Source organism: Mustela nigripes, chromosome 13 (genome assembly GCF_022355385.1).
Source record: "Mustela nigripes isolate SB6536 chromosome 13, MUSNIG.SB6536, whole genome shotgun sequence".
Classification (NCBI taxonomy): domain Eukaryota; kingdom Metazoa; phylum Chordata; class Mammalia; order Carnivora; family Mustelidae; genus Mustela; species Mustela nigripes.
Window position 1 is genome coordinate 128,782,258 of NC_081569.1, and position 14,471 is coordinate 128,796,728.

Here is a 14,471-nt window from a genome sequence, read left to right on the forward strand (position 1 = left end):
ACAGGTTGTAAGAGAGAAATTGTCTTCCGCCTGGGCCTATGAGAATCCTGTAGGAAAGACAAGGATTTGGGCAACTGCAGACAGGAGGAAAACACTCATTGGCTTCGTGACTTTTTCCATTGGACAAAGAGTTACCACGTAGGTTTTCTACTTTGTTCTTCCCCCACCCCGGCCCCGTGGCTTGCTTGCGTCAGCACACAAAGCAAACAGCCACATCAGGTTGCCATGGGACCACGGTGCACAAGGGGGCCCTCGATGGATTGCAGGTGTCCTTGGGAGCCGGGTCCTTCCTGGCCTCTGTTTGTTCAGCCTGAGCTGAATGCCTCATTTTCATCTTCCGGCCAGTATTCCCTTTCTGGGGGTGGGTGCGCGGGGCGGTGGTGGGGTGGGGTGGTGGCTCTTAGAGAATCTGTTGCACCATCAGCCGTCACCACCACCCCTTACACTCCTCCAGCACTCATTTGGAGTGTGGCTCTATGTTAAGGGTTTTATAATGGGTAACTCATCTAGCCTAGCCCTTACAGCACCCTGAGAGGAAGGGCTCCTTACCATCCCCATTCCTTGGGGGAGATGGCAGCCAGCCAGACGATGGGGAAGCAACATGCCCTAGTTCATGCTTATGCAAAGTGGCAGAGGTAGGATTTGAACCCAGGTCTTGCTGAGTCGCCTCTCTTAACCTCTGTATGCTACTGCCTCCTAAGAATGTCCTTCCCTCATTTGGCAGCCCACTGGGCTTTATGGGCCCGTGGGATGAGTTCCCAGGAGAACCGTGGGCAGCAGCCAGCCCCAGAATGCTTGGTGGTGGTTGGCGGGGGTGGTGGTGAGGGCTGTGAAGGCTGTGGGAGGGCGGATGGTGTTTCTGGTGGTGCTGGTGGATGCTCCCCTAGCAAAGGGCAATTATTGGGTCTGTGTGGTGCTTGGCTATCAGAGGGCTTCCTGTGAATGGGGCAAAGCGCCCAGTCAGGCTACAAGACAAATGGGGGACATATGGACTCTAGATCAGCGCACAATGGGCTCGTTATTTTGCATCTGCCAGCAATGAAATCACACTCTATTATAGCAGGAGGCACAGAATAAATAAGCCCAATATTTGGGGCTGGGTTCTTGAAGTTGTTTTATCTGTGTCCTCCCTTTTCTTGGGGATCATGGTCCCTTTAGGACCATTCATTTTGAAGCTTGAGCATTTTAGCTGCCACCGAGTCAGACGAGCGGGTGCAAACAGACTCTAGATGAAACTCTTAAAGACATCTTGACATCCACGTTCTTTCTAGTTCACAAAGGACCCTGGTTCCAACCCTTTGTGCTGCAGGGAGAGACAGGGAGGGAGTGATGGGAAAGGACACTCTGAGGCGTCCCTGGAGATGAGAGAGAAGGGTGACTTGACCTGCTCTCATCCATCCCAGACAGGCTGTGGTACAGACCACATGAGGTCAGGGTCCAAGGTTGCAGGAGAGTCAGGAATAGAGCAATTGTCTTGATAGCGTTTGCTGGGTGTCCTAAAGCAGTGCTTCTCGAACGTGAGTGTGTCTCAGATCCAGGGGGCTCCTCGCCACGCAAACGGTTAGACTCCCCCCTCAGGGTTTCCACCAGGGTTGAGCAGAGGATCTGGAGCTCTTTCAGCCAGGCTTCCTGTTTCTGCCCACCTCCACCCTCACTTCCCAAGGTGTCGGTGCCTCACATTTGGGGCAAGTTGCGTTTCTTCTTGGATTTCCCCAGCGTGATTTTAGTCTTTCATTTTCCCTACTAGCTAAGCCATTTGCTAATTGACCATCTACTCTTCCGCTTCCAAAATTTTGTGGACATCCTTTCTCTCTAGTTGCTTTGTCATCATGGGTTTATGATCCTCCCCCCACCCCTTTAAAAAACCCACATCCCTTTATTGTCATTTTAGTGTAGTTTCGGAAGGGAACGGAGCACACCACATCCATTATCTTGCCTCTGGAGCCCCCGAACGGCACTCGGGGACGTGTTGTGGCCTGGTTATCACAGTGCCTCTTTCATAAGTGAGGAAACAGACTCAGAATCTACTGGACCAGAATCTCCTTTTGCAGATCTCATTCCCTATTCCAGGCTCTTTGCCCAAGAAAAATCATTCTAACATATTCTGGTTTTGCCAAGCCCTTTGGCAGAGTTTCTCATCCAGTTTGACAGAGCAGGCAAGGCAGGTGTCCGTCTCTGCTTTATGACCATGAAGACTGATCAGGAAGGGGAAGGCACTTGCCCAGGATAACACAGGCTTAATATGCTTTGAGGCCACTGTTTCTAGGTTTGCACCCAGGGCTCGCTCTTCTGCTGACTTCAGGTTAGCCTTAAAGACATCTCCAGATAATAAAACATCTAATTACTCAACAAATATTTATTGCCTACTATGTCCCTGAAACCCCACCAGGTTCTGGGCTTATCAGAGGGAACAAGTTAACTGGGAGCGGCCCACGCCTCCCGTGGCTTCTCCGTTCCTGTCCCTCATCTCAGAGGTTGCCGCTAGACACTTCCGTGCCTGCTGATGGACTCTTTTTGTCTGCGTCTGAGGAGCCAGGGCTTTAAAACCCTGGTGGGACCCTCAGCTAATGAGGATGGGAGTGGATAGGTAAATCTTGAGCTTCCTTGCCCCTCGGGGGGACAGGGTACTTCTGAGGCACATTATCTACAGTCTCTATGAGGGTCTCCCAGGACCGAGCCTCAGCTGCCCACAGTGGTAAGTGTCTCATTAACAAACTATGGCCTTCCTTCTTCGCTGTCACTGCCCTGTTTGCTCACCAATGCTTCCTGGGATCACTTCCTCAATAAGCAAGCTATTCTCAAATCCTTACCTTGAGGTCCCCTTTTTGGGGGAACCCAAACTAACCAACCCCCCAGGCTTCTAAAATCCTTTCAATTTGTAGCTGATGGTCCTGTTGCCTGCTGTTCCCTGCCATCCCCGAGGGCACAGACACCTCTCCCCACAGTGATGCAAGCTGCAAGAAAACAGGACCTTTCACTGTGCCGTTCATTGCTGGGTCTCTGGTGTTTAAAACAGTGTCTGGCCCATGGTCAGTGCTCAATAAATGTTTGCTGATTCAATGAATACCGATCATTGCTACCTTGATCAAGAGGGGGATCCAAGAGACTGGAGTGGAATGATGTGGGGGTAGATCACAGCAAGGTCTTTCTCTTTCTTGTGTGTTTTATAAACAGTGTTTGTGTCCTGAAGGCTTCCTTCTGGTTCATTCTGGCCATTTTCTCCTCTAGAGGTGGAAAGAGGTGAGCCCTGGGCCTGTGTCGGTGGCAGGCAGGGCTTGGCAGGTGGAGGAGGGAGCCTCTGAGGCTGGGCTCAGAGCAGGGGGTGTGAATCACTAGTTCAGACTCAGGCACTAAGAGTGAGTATCAGCATTGCCAGATCCCAGGAAGAGGCCAGGCTTGGCTTTTGTCTGTTCTGCAGATGAGAATTTCTTTGAAGAGGGGATACAGCACCTCAGCTCCCATTGAGGAATGGTCTAGGCTAATTTTTGGCAACAGTGTCAGGAGCTTGGAGATTGAGTGAGATCTTGTATAGAGGGTATCCAGTCCCTGAGTTTTGATTGAACGATGGGCTTTTTCGAAAAACTGCCCCCCACCCCCAGGTCATTTGGTGGCTCTTGGATAAAATTAAAATTCAGATTGAGAACTTGTTTTTTTTTTGTTGTTGTTGTTGTTGTTGTTGTTTTGTTAGAGTTTATTCCAGGTCAGTAACTCTCCTCTTGGCCTCTGATGTCACTGTTTTTTTGGCTGTTCGGGCTGGATAGCCTCAGCCTCTTGGTTAATCAATAGACACTGGGAAAAATGCCTTAAGGGGGTGTGTAGATTGGCTTTCCAATCTACATGTGTTCAGTAATGTCGGTGAGAAAGAATATCTCTAGTTTATATAATGTTTTACATTTTGCAAAGTACTTTCTCCAGACATTATTTCCTTTAATTAATCTTTTTATTTTTTAAAAAAATATTTTATTTATTTATTTGACAGAGATATCACAAGTAAGCAGAGAGACAGGCAGAGAGAGAGGGGAAAGCAGGCTCCCTGCTGAGCAGAGAGCCCGATGTGGGGCTCGATCCTAGGACCCTGAGATCATGACCTGAGCTGAAGGCAGAGGCTTAACCCACTGAGCCACCCAGGTGCCCCAATTACTCTTTTTAGTATTTACCCATATAATCACCTAAAGATATCGCATATCCATGGCTAGATTTAATGGAGTGTGTGCATGACCTCTTCCCTGGAAAGAACAAATCATTATTGAAAGAAATTGAAGAAACTTAAATGCAGGGAGGGCTAGACCATGTTCATAGATTGGAAAACTCGGTACTGCAAAGATGTCAATTCTCTCCAAGTCACTTTTTTGATTCAGTGTAAACCCAATAAAAAGACTAGCAGGTTCTGTTTTGTGGAAATTGACAAGCTGATTCCAAAATTCAAATGGAGGGGTGCCTGAGTGGCTCAGTGGATTAAGCCTCTGCCTTCGGCTCAGGTCATGATCTCAGGGTCCTGGAATCGAGCCCCAAGTTGGGCTCTCTATTCAGCAGGGAGTCTGCCCCCGCCCACCTGCCTGCCTCTCTGCCTACTTGTGATCTCTGTTTGTGAAATAAGTAAATAAATTTTTTTTTAAAGATTCTATTTATTTGTTTGACAGACAGAGATCACAAGTAGGAAGAGAGGCAGGCAAAGAGAGAGGAAGCAAAGCAGGCTCAGGCATCTTGCAATAATCTTAAATAAAGTCTTTCTTTCCTGTCTAACTTTTGAATGGAATCAGTTTAAATTTAATAATTCTTGGATGGAAGATGTATTTGCCATCTATATGACTTTGTTTTCTTTTTTTGTTTTGTTTTGTTTTCTTTTTTCTTTTAAAGATTTTATTTATTTATTTGACAGATTGAGATCACAAGTAGGCAGAGACGAAAGCTCCCTGCTGAGCAGAGAGCTTGACGAGGGGCTTGATCCCAGGACTCTGAGATCATGACCTAAGCCGAAGGCAGAGGCTTTAACCCACTGAGCCACCCAGGTGCCCCAGTTAATAAAATCTTAAAAAAATAAAATTCATATGGAAATTCAAATAGCTAAGCACAATAATAAAGACAATCTAGAAGAAGCAAATGCTGGAAGATGTATGCAGGAAGAATCAAGTATTACGAAGCTCTAGTGCATAGGACAGTGAGGTGTTCCTCCTATGGCCCCCCTTTATTTTAAGTTTTCCTTGTTTGTGTGGTTCTGAAGGCTGGGATGGAGACAGTGGGAAGCACAGAGGTGCAGTATACATCTCTGTTTCTTTGTTTCTTTCAGTTGTTTCAAGTAGGCTGGAGTAAGTCTTACGGCTGGGTTCATGCTATACAACACCCATCACCAGTGACCCAAGGGCTCCTGCGGGAGTTTTAGGCAGTCCATTCTCCACACAGTCCTTTCCTTAAGGCTCTGAGATGGCTTCCCATTGGAGTAAGGACGTAGTCCCAGCTCCCAAACCGATTGAAATAAGATGGTCCTTCATGTCTGGTCCCTGCCTGTCACTCTAACCCAGCCTTCTGCCATTCCCATCAACCCTTTTGGTTGTCTTCAGTTCCTTAGGACTCCTAGACTCTAAACGTAGATTCTGGGCATTAGTCTGCACACTGTTCTTCCTCCAGACCCTCCCCTTTCCCTGCTCCGTCCACTCCTACTTACCTTCCATGTCTGGGTTTACCTTTTCTTTCCTTGGGAAGCCTGGATCCCCAGCTCCTTAGACTGGTGCCGCCCCCTGGCCATACATTCTTGACACACTCATGGCTTCTCCCTTTTCAAGGCACTCTGCACCTTGTTCAGAATCTCTCCTTCCAGCAGCATGAGAACAGGGACTGTGTCTGTCTTGCTCACCACTGTGTCGCCTGCTCCTAGAATAATCTGTGGCAAAGAGTAGATGCCTAATCAATATTTATTAAACACATGAATAAATAAATGAATGTATAAATTAAAAATCCATACTCAAAAGGCTGACTTTATAAAATCAAACCTATTAAATTTTGGCAAACTTCACAGTTTGGCAAAGAGCACGGGTTTACGATGTCCTGGGCCACGGATGAGGCTGTAGAAGGTTAGTTGCCTATTTACCAAGCCTGCCGTCCAGAGAGCGTGGCTGGACCATGGCCGACCATCTGTGCCCCTGGAGAAATAAAGCCAGTGTGGGTTGGTCGTGTCCTCCCTGGGAATAAAGAACAAGGCATGAACCCCTTCTCTTTGGTAAGCCAGAGAGCGACTTTGTTCTGAAAACTAGAGGTTTCATCTCCTTGGTTGGTTCTTGCAGGAAATCACTGGGTGGGCTGGATCAGCAGAGCCACAGATGATGGGCTGTATCGGGTGGGGAGATTTTAACGCCCTAGAGGGGGTTGCCTCCAAAAGCTGCCTTTACTCTCGGTATTATGTGTAAGCATTGCATAAAATGGACCTTTTTTTTTTTTTTTTTTTTTAATGTTTACCCACCTCTTGTTCAAATGGTTTTTCATTACAGTAGTAGAATAAATCTTAGGGTATGGAAAATTTAGAGAACACAGATGAGCCAGAAGGAAATAAAAATCCAGTGATTCCATTACTCACAATTGAGGGCCAAGTCATCGGATGGCCTCTGGAGGCACAGAGCCTGGCGCCCATGAATATAATCATTTTAATTTCTCTTAACATGAGAAGAAACAAATGAATATAATAATAATGAACATAGAACAATGAATCCAGCCTGGACCGTGTTATCTTTATACCACTGCCACTATGAAATATAATTTTTAACATTTTTTTTGTGGGAGAAGGGGCCATGAAGGCAAAAGTGCTTAACACCCATGAAAATCAGAATGCATCCCTGGCAGAAATAACCACTCTTAATATTTTGTTGTATATCCTCCCAGTGTTCCTATACCCTGTACATGCAACACGCATTTAGACATATACAGGTTTATGTCATTGCTACAAAAATGGGATCATATTTGCTAAAATATATGTATATTTATGTCCTTGTTTCAAAAATCTGAGCATATTTGCTCATTTGTTTTAGCAATGCATTGCTCATGTCTTTCCATGTTATCAAATATTCTTCTGAAGTGCTTGTCAGTGTTTTATTTTTAATTAGAAAAGTAGCGCTCGTAGGGCTGTTGGGTGGCCCAGTCAGCGGAGCATGACTTGGTTTCAGCTCAGGTTGTGATCTCAGGGTCTTGGGAACGAGCCCTGCGTGGGGCTCTCCACTTAGTATGGCGTCTGCTTCAGATTCTCTCTCCCTCTCCCCCTCCCACTGGTGCATGCTCTCCTCTCTGTCTCTCAAATGAATAAATAAATAAATCTTACCAAAAAAAGGTAGTACCCATTACATCATTCTTTTTTTTTTTTTAAGATTTTAAAATTATTTATTTGACAGAGAGCGAGCACAAGCTGTGGGAGCATCAGGCAGAGGAAGAGGGAGAAGCAGGCTCCCCACCAAGAGGAGTGCTAGACGTGGGGCTTGATTCCAGGATCCTGGGACCATGACCTGAGCCAGGCAGATGCTTAACTACTGAGCCACCTAGGCATCCCCATAACATCATTCTTAATGCCTGTATAGTGTTCCAAAGAGTGGATGTATTGTAATATATTTAACTAACCCATTTTTGCTGTTTGTAGGGTTTTGCTATTAAAACAGTAAGATGACCATCATTCTAGGAAGATCATTCATCTGTGATTCTTCCATGGGAATAAATCTATAGATAATTTTGAAACTTGATACATTATGCATAACTTCACAGTGAAAGAGTACCAGTGTGGTATGGGTCGTTTATGATAGCTTAACTCATCCTGGCACCTTCTCTTACCATTAATGACACTGTAGTGGCCTCTCCTTGGTTTAGGGTGGACATCTCTGAGTGTGTGAGCACTGGAAGTCTCGGGAACCACCATGTCCTCTGGTCTCTACTCTGTGTTCGAGACCTGTGTGGAAGCTCGGTGACTCTGTCAGATGAACAAATGGGTGGATGGGTAGTTGGTGCGAGTGCGAGTCCGCAAACTCCGATTTTTGGAACTATTACATTTCTCTGTATTCTTTAAATCAACGTGGGTTTCTCTCACCTGTTGAATTGGTGGGAAGTTAAGTTTCAGTGGTTATTGCCTTTCCCCTTAGCACTCTGCTTCCTTCAGGTTATAGAAATATCTTAACACCTTAAGCATTAAAGCCTCATCTGAAATACTCTGCCAGTGTTGATCCCACTGGCCTCTCTGAGACCCCTGTGTCTTGGTTCCATGTTCCCTTTAGGCTGCTGCCCCTATGCCGCATTTAGGGCCAGAGACTTTTTTGTTCTTTCTTTCTTTCTTTCTTTCTTTCTTTTTTTTTAAGATTTTATTTATTTTGACAGAGACAAGAGAGGGAACACAAGCAGGGAGAGTAGGAGAAGCAGGCTTCCCGCTGAGCAGGAAGTCTGATGTGGGGCTTGAACCTGGGACCCTGGGATGATGACCTGAGCAGAAAGCAGATGCTTAATGACTGAGGCACCCAGGCGCCTCTGGGGCCAGGGAGTCTTGAGAAGACTTAAAGTTTTGGTGTCAGGGACTCAGCCCACCTAGATGTACCCGACAGCCAACAGTCGCTTCAGATCTTGCCAGAAAGAGGTGCATGATTCCACACTGCAGGCTGGGGGTTTCTCTTCTGCCCTTTGCTATCCTCACTCCCCTCTTGGTGTAGCACACCGCTCTTCACTGCATTCCCTTACTTCTTGCCCTCCCTTGCCTTACCCCCCAAATAGTGAAGGAGACATTGACTACAAGCTCTTGTGCCTTCCGCTTTCCAAAATCCAGAAGGCAAGCAGTTCCAAAGGGCCTGGCTGTCTGCTGGAAAGCAGAGGGAGGGCAGCTACGGAGAAGCGCAAACCCAAGTTCATCTCAAATGATTCTGGTGCAGACGGACTCGTGAAGGCATGTCTCATTTGGGATTGAGCTACGTGGGAGTGAGACTCTTGGAAATGGTTTGATGTTGAGAGGAAGCCAGTGTTTTCTGAAGCCTTTGTTTTGGCAGTGTCTGACCTACATCTGCATTTCTTGCAGTTTCTTACAAAGAAACTTCCTTCTGAGAGTCAAAATGTATCAACTGAAGTTATTTTCCACAGGAGGGAAATGTTTGCAAGTCAGCCTTTGTTAGCCTAAAGAACATTGTTTTGTCCACAGTGGTTGCAATAGTATTTCCTTTGGGAAGCCTACTGAAGCCAACTTTGATGTTGGAAACAAATGTTTGGGCGCTAACAATGGCGTCCAAGGATTACAACTTCTTCTGGCTCTTTAGTGTAATTTATTGTAGTGTGATGAGAGTAAGTTTCTTCAGGCTTGAGCAAGGACAGCTGCTTTGGCTGGCCAGGGTCATGTTGAGAGCCAGTAATGTATAGTTCAACAGGAGGAGCATGTTCCTTAGAGCTGGGCTGCCCATGTTTCTGTTCCTCACTTGGCCACTTCCGAGCTGGAATCTTCAGCAAGCTAAGTTAACTGTTCTGAATCTCAGTTTCTGCATCTATAAAATGAACAATGATAGTATTACTTCCTATGATTGTTACAATGATTGAAGAATTAATGTCATAAACAGCACTTAGAGAAATCCAGTAAGGGTCATAGCTTAGTTAATGGTATTGTATCTGTGTAAATTTCTTGGTTTTGATCATTCTACCCTGATTATATAGGATGTTTTTACTGAAGGAAGCTGGGCCAGGGATACACAGAAATATTCTATAGTATTTCTCTGTGAGGCTAAAGTATTTCAAAATACCAACTTAGGAAAAAGCACTTAGAGGAACTATATTTGATGGGGTCATTCTTTGAATAAGGTTTGTCTTCGACCAGAGACTGTGAGCTCTCTCAAGTTAGGGATCATGACTGGTTTTCTTCCCTAGTGCAGTGCCTGGCACACAGTAGGTCTTCAATAAATATTTGTTGAGTGAATGAATAAAAAAGAAGTTGCGATGCCAAAGGTACTGGCCAAAGGGTACCAAAGCGACCAGACAGAGAACCCAGTTCTCACGTTTGGGGGTGAGAAGAGGTGAGAGGGCCATGCATTGGTTTTTAGCAGAGCATTTCCCACACAGGTGTGCCCATAAAGTCAAGGCATTCAGTAGGAGCAGTTCAGAGCCAGAGGTGACCCCAAGAACGGGATGAATCAATACTATCTGGATCGTGGGTGGCTCAGTGAACCCAACTGACAGTTTTAATAAATAAACGTAGAACGTAGTTGGGGAGGCATAACTTTACCTCTACCTTCTTAGGGTTTCTGGCTGCTCCTGAGTATTAAATTGACATAAAAAAGATTAACAGGAGAGAAACATACAGAGTTTTTGCATGGATCTGGAAGCCCCCAGAGGAAAATGAAGACCCAAAGGGCAGATTGGACCAAGTGCTTATATACTAGCTTGATCAGAGAGTAGTAATTATGGAAAAGTAACTAAAACACTCAGGGAGACTAGAGGAAGATAAGTTACTTTAAAAAGATCTGTTTGTACAGATTTCTTTCTGCCTCCACGCCCTGTCTCTGGGGATGATAATGTTTCTTTCCTCCTGGGGCTAGGGAGGGCAGCTTTCACATGAGAGTCTGAACTTCTGGTTCCCAGAAAAGGGGAGGTCAGAATGACTTTTTTGCATCTGCTCTTCTTCAGGTGTCTTTAGCTCAAAATAGTCCTTACACCATCGTGGCATTTGGGATAATGTATTCTGCCAGCTTTCACCAACTTCTTCCGTACTCAAATGTTAAATGTAATCTTGATTGCTTCAATGCTGTTCCAATCTAAGGGGTGCTAGAAGGCGACCTATTTAGCGAGAATCTACTGGGAAACTGGCAAAGAGGGTCAAACTCAGGAAGTAAGCCATGTTGCTGGGGGAGGATCAGAGTCACACTGAGTAAGCGATGGTCAGAGCGTCACAGAGTTTAAGGGGATAACACTATGATTTGGAAGTATTCTAGAAATTGAGAGATCCTCTGACATATTTATGGCTTGAAGAAACACAAGAGGCTTTGTTTTGAATTAGGTTCAGACAGAGCGTTAAATAAAGATTTTGCAAACAATTCTGAGGCAAAACTTAAAATGCCTGGGGCACCTGGGTGGCTCAGTCGGTTAAGTGTCTGCCTTAGGCTCAGGCCATGATCCTGGGGTCATGGGATCATATCTCACATCAGGCTGCCTGCGCAGCAGGGAGCCTGCTTCTCTCTCTTCCTCTACCTGCTGCTCCCCACTGCTTGTGCTTGCGCATGCTCCCTCTTTGTCAAACAAATAAGTAAATAAACGAACAAATAAATAAATAAAAATCGTTTAAAAACCCCAAAATGTAAAAGGCCTGAAAGCATTTCCTGGAAGCTTTTCACAATGCCTGAATTACATTCTGTCCATACTAGATACAATACAAAAATCTTTGTGTAGAGTTTTTTTGTAAAAGGCAAACACTTACAATTTAGTTTCACTTCGATATATATCATGTCATTGGGGAGGATTGGCTCTGTGACACATATTCTACAGCTCGCAGAAGTGGATGGGGTCATTTCACCTGCATATGTCTTAGTTCCCCCAAGTAGGCACTTGGTCTTTGAAGCCATGACTGTGCGTGGGACTGTGGGTCTATTTTTGGTACTCTCCACCCTACCCCCTCATACTATACTGTTCTGCAAATAGTTGCTAGATGTTTAAAAGCTCTCCACTGTGCTCTGTTAGATATCTAGTCTTCCCAATCGGTTGCATTTTGAAGCATTCTTAGAGGAACTGTTGTAAAAGAGAGATGTGTTCATTGCACCAAATACAAAAGGTACAGAAAAGTGTAAAGAAAATAAAAATCAATAATAATTCCACCATATAGCGATAATCACTGCTGGCAGCTTTACACATAACCTAGACTCAGAGATGTTTTTCTGCACATGATGGAATTTATGTGATATCAAGATAATCACCTGTTTTTTCTTTTTTCTGATTATTGCCTAGAGAATTCCTTTCTTAAGTGCAGTGTCATCTTTAATGACTTCGCAATATATACTGGCAGGCTATAATGTCAACCCTTATTGTGGAACATTTAGGGTATGTCTGTATTTTCTCTATCATGTGTTATAATTCGGTAGATATCTTTGGATGTTCTGAGGAAAAACTCCCAGGAGTGGAGTTGCTGTTACTTTTAGTCTAAAACTTGTTTATATTCTAAGTTGTTTAATTTTGAAGGACATTGAGCATAATGTCCAAGGCTTAGATGTCTCTGTATCCTTTACAGATTCCAGCTTTGCAGGGGTGGGGGTATTAGAAATGGTTGGGACTGTGAGTTGTAGAACATCTACAAAAGAAGAGCTCGTTTCAGAAAGCCACCTAATTATCTCACCTCATTAGGAAGTCTGGGTGCAGACAGTTCAGGGGTTGGTGGAACAGCTCAGCGATGTCACCAAGGGCCCAGCTCCCCTCATTCCATCGTCAGCACGCTCCCTGTCCTCAGGCTTGCCACCTCATGGTGGGGAGTGACTATCTTAGTAACAGGCGTGGTATCTTCCCACTCCGCATCCAGATGGGAAGACATTTCCCAAAAGCTACTTGGGAGAATTGTCCTTCTCTTTTGGTGGCCAGAACTGGGTCATAAGGCTGCTTCCAGCTACAAGGAAGGCTGGGAAGGCAAGTCTTTGGCATTTTGACCCCTCCCTTACGAGGCAAGCTCATGGGAAGAAGGAGTCGGGGCTGACCTCTTGGGTGAGCCACCACAAATGGGGTACAGTGCCAGGACTCAAAATAGTCCCTGAGTTGGGATCCAGATTGTCTCCTTTCTCATCTCCTCATCACCTCTCAGGAAGGAACGTGAGTTCTTGGAGCATCACAGTAGCTGGGGGACCTTCCGGGACAAAATGGCTGTGAAGGACAAAGACTCTCCGTGATCATATTTGAGTCAGGTTCTCTGAGTGCTCTTCTTGACCAGGTCTCGACCTTGGCCCTGTCCTTGCTGGGTCTGCATAGCCCAGTTACAGTAGCAGGAACCCTGCCAGATCAGTTTGGAGAGAATCTCCCCACGCTTGATGTTTGGTCACCCAGGTTATTACCTTCAGCAAGGATCCTGTGAAGTGGGTTAAGCAAGAACCCCTTGGCCTTGAAGTTTCCTCCTAGAAATGCCCACCCTCCAACCTGCTCCTTGACTATACACCCCACCTGTTCTTGTTGGGTTTGGAGCTGAGTCCCATCTCTCTCCCCTCTTGTAACAGTCTTGATACCTATTGCGACAGCCTTAAATAAAATCTTCCTTACCATTTGAACAAATGCCAGAGCAATTTTTTCTTGAGCAGTTATGGTGCCATGACTTCCTTCTCAAACATTTGGTGGGGCTTCCTTGTTTGTGTGGGTGTCCTCCAGGGTCTGAGACCGGGGAGGTGGCATCAGGGCTGCTCAGGGATTGCGGACGACTTGGGTCACCTCTGTTTTTAAAGGTCCTCTGTCAGTTAAAAAAACAAAGAGCAGAACTCAAACAACACTATAAAATTTGTGATTTATTTGAAATGTTTGTCTTCCACAGATTAGGCCATTAACACTGGCCACAGTCCTCAGTGAAGTTGTGAACGGTACCAGCTGAAGGGCATCACGGCTGCAGTCGTTCAAGATGGCGACACCCTTCAAGTTGAAGGTGGAGCGTTGTCTTTAAAACACAGGTCTGTGCTTCTCAGCATTTCATTTGGAGCTCTAAATTTGAGGGGATCGTGCACGCCGCCCTCCTGAGCCCCTGTGAGAGGCCCAGCCAGGCAAAAGTCGACCCACAGCCCTGAGGACACAGGTGCCACAGTTCATAATTAGTTACTCATTGTGTTTTCTCTTCTTGGGTTTTTCCTTCCCCACCAGTTCCCACCTCCATTCTCTTAGATCCCTTCTTTCCCTCCCCCTTTTTCCTTCCTTCCTTCCCTTCTTTGAAAGTCTGGAGTCTGAGATCTGGAGGGCAGCCAGCAGGGGGCAGGGAACACCTGTGGAGTCAGACCAGGGTCCACCAGCTGCTGGGGTTGGGGGTGGAGGCAGTGAGGCTGCATGTGCTCCCTGCCTCCCTCCCTCCAAAAGACGCCCCCCCCCCCCCGCTTAACCTCCTCCATTTGCTGGGGAGATCAGGGTTTATTTTAAATGCAACGAGGGCATCCATCATTCCTGCATCATTTTTGCTCCAGACTGCTCTTTGTGGAAGGGTTCCTTACAACCCCAGGGTAGGAAGTCACCCTCTAGAGTGGGCAGGAGTTTGGTCAGGAGTTTGATCAGTCTGGGCTGAGAGGGAAGAGATGCTGTCCTCTTGACCCAGTTCTGGGGAGAAAGCCTTGTCAGCTCTGACTGTCTGCTCCTCTATCTACAGGAACAGCTTCCCACTTTTTTTTTTTTAAAGTTTTGGGGTCATAATGATGCCAAGACCTATGTATGCCTGACCATTTGGTCCAGGGAATGGTCCCCCAGCTCACTCCTGAGCAGTCCCTCCATCTCGTCCATGTGGTCCTGGGGAGGTGTGGGGGCTCTCTGCTGCTCTGTGGCATGGG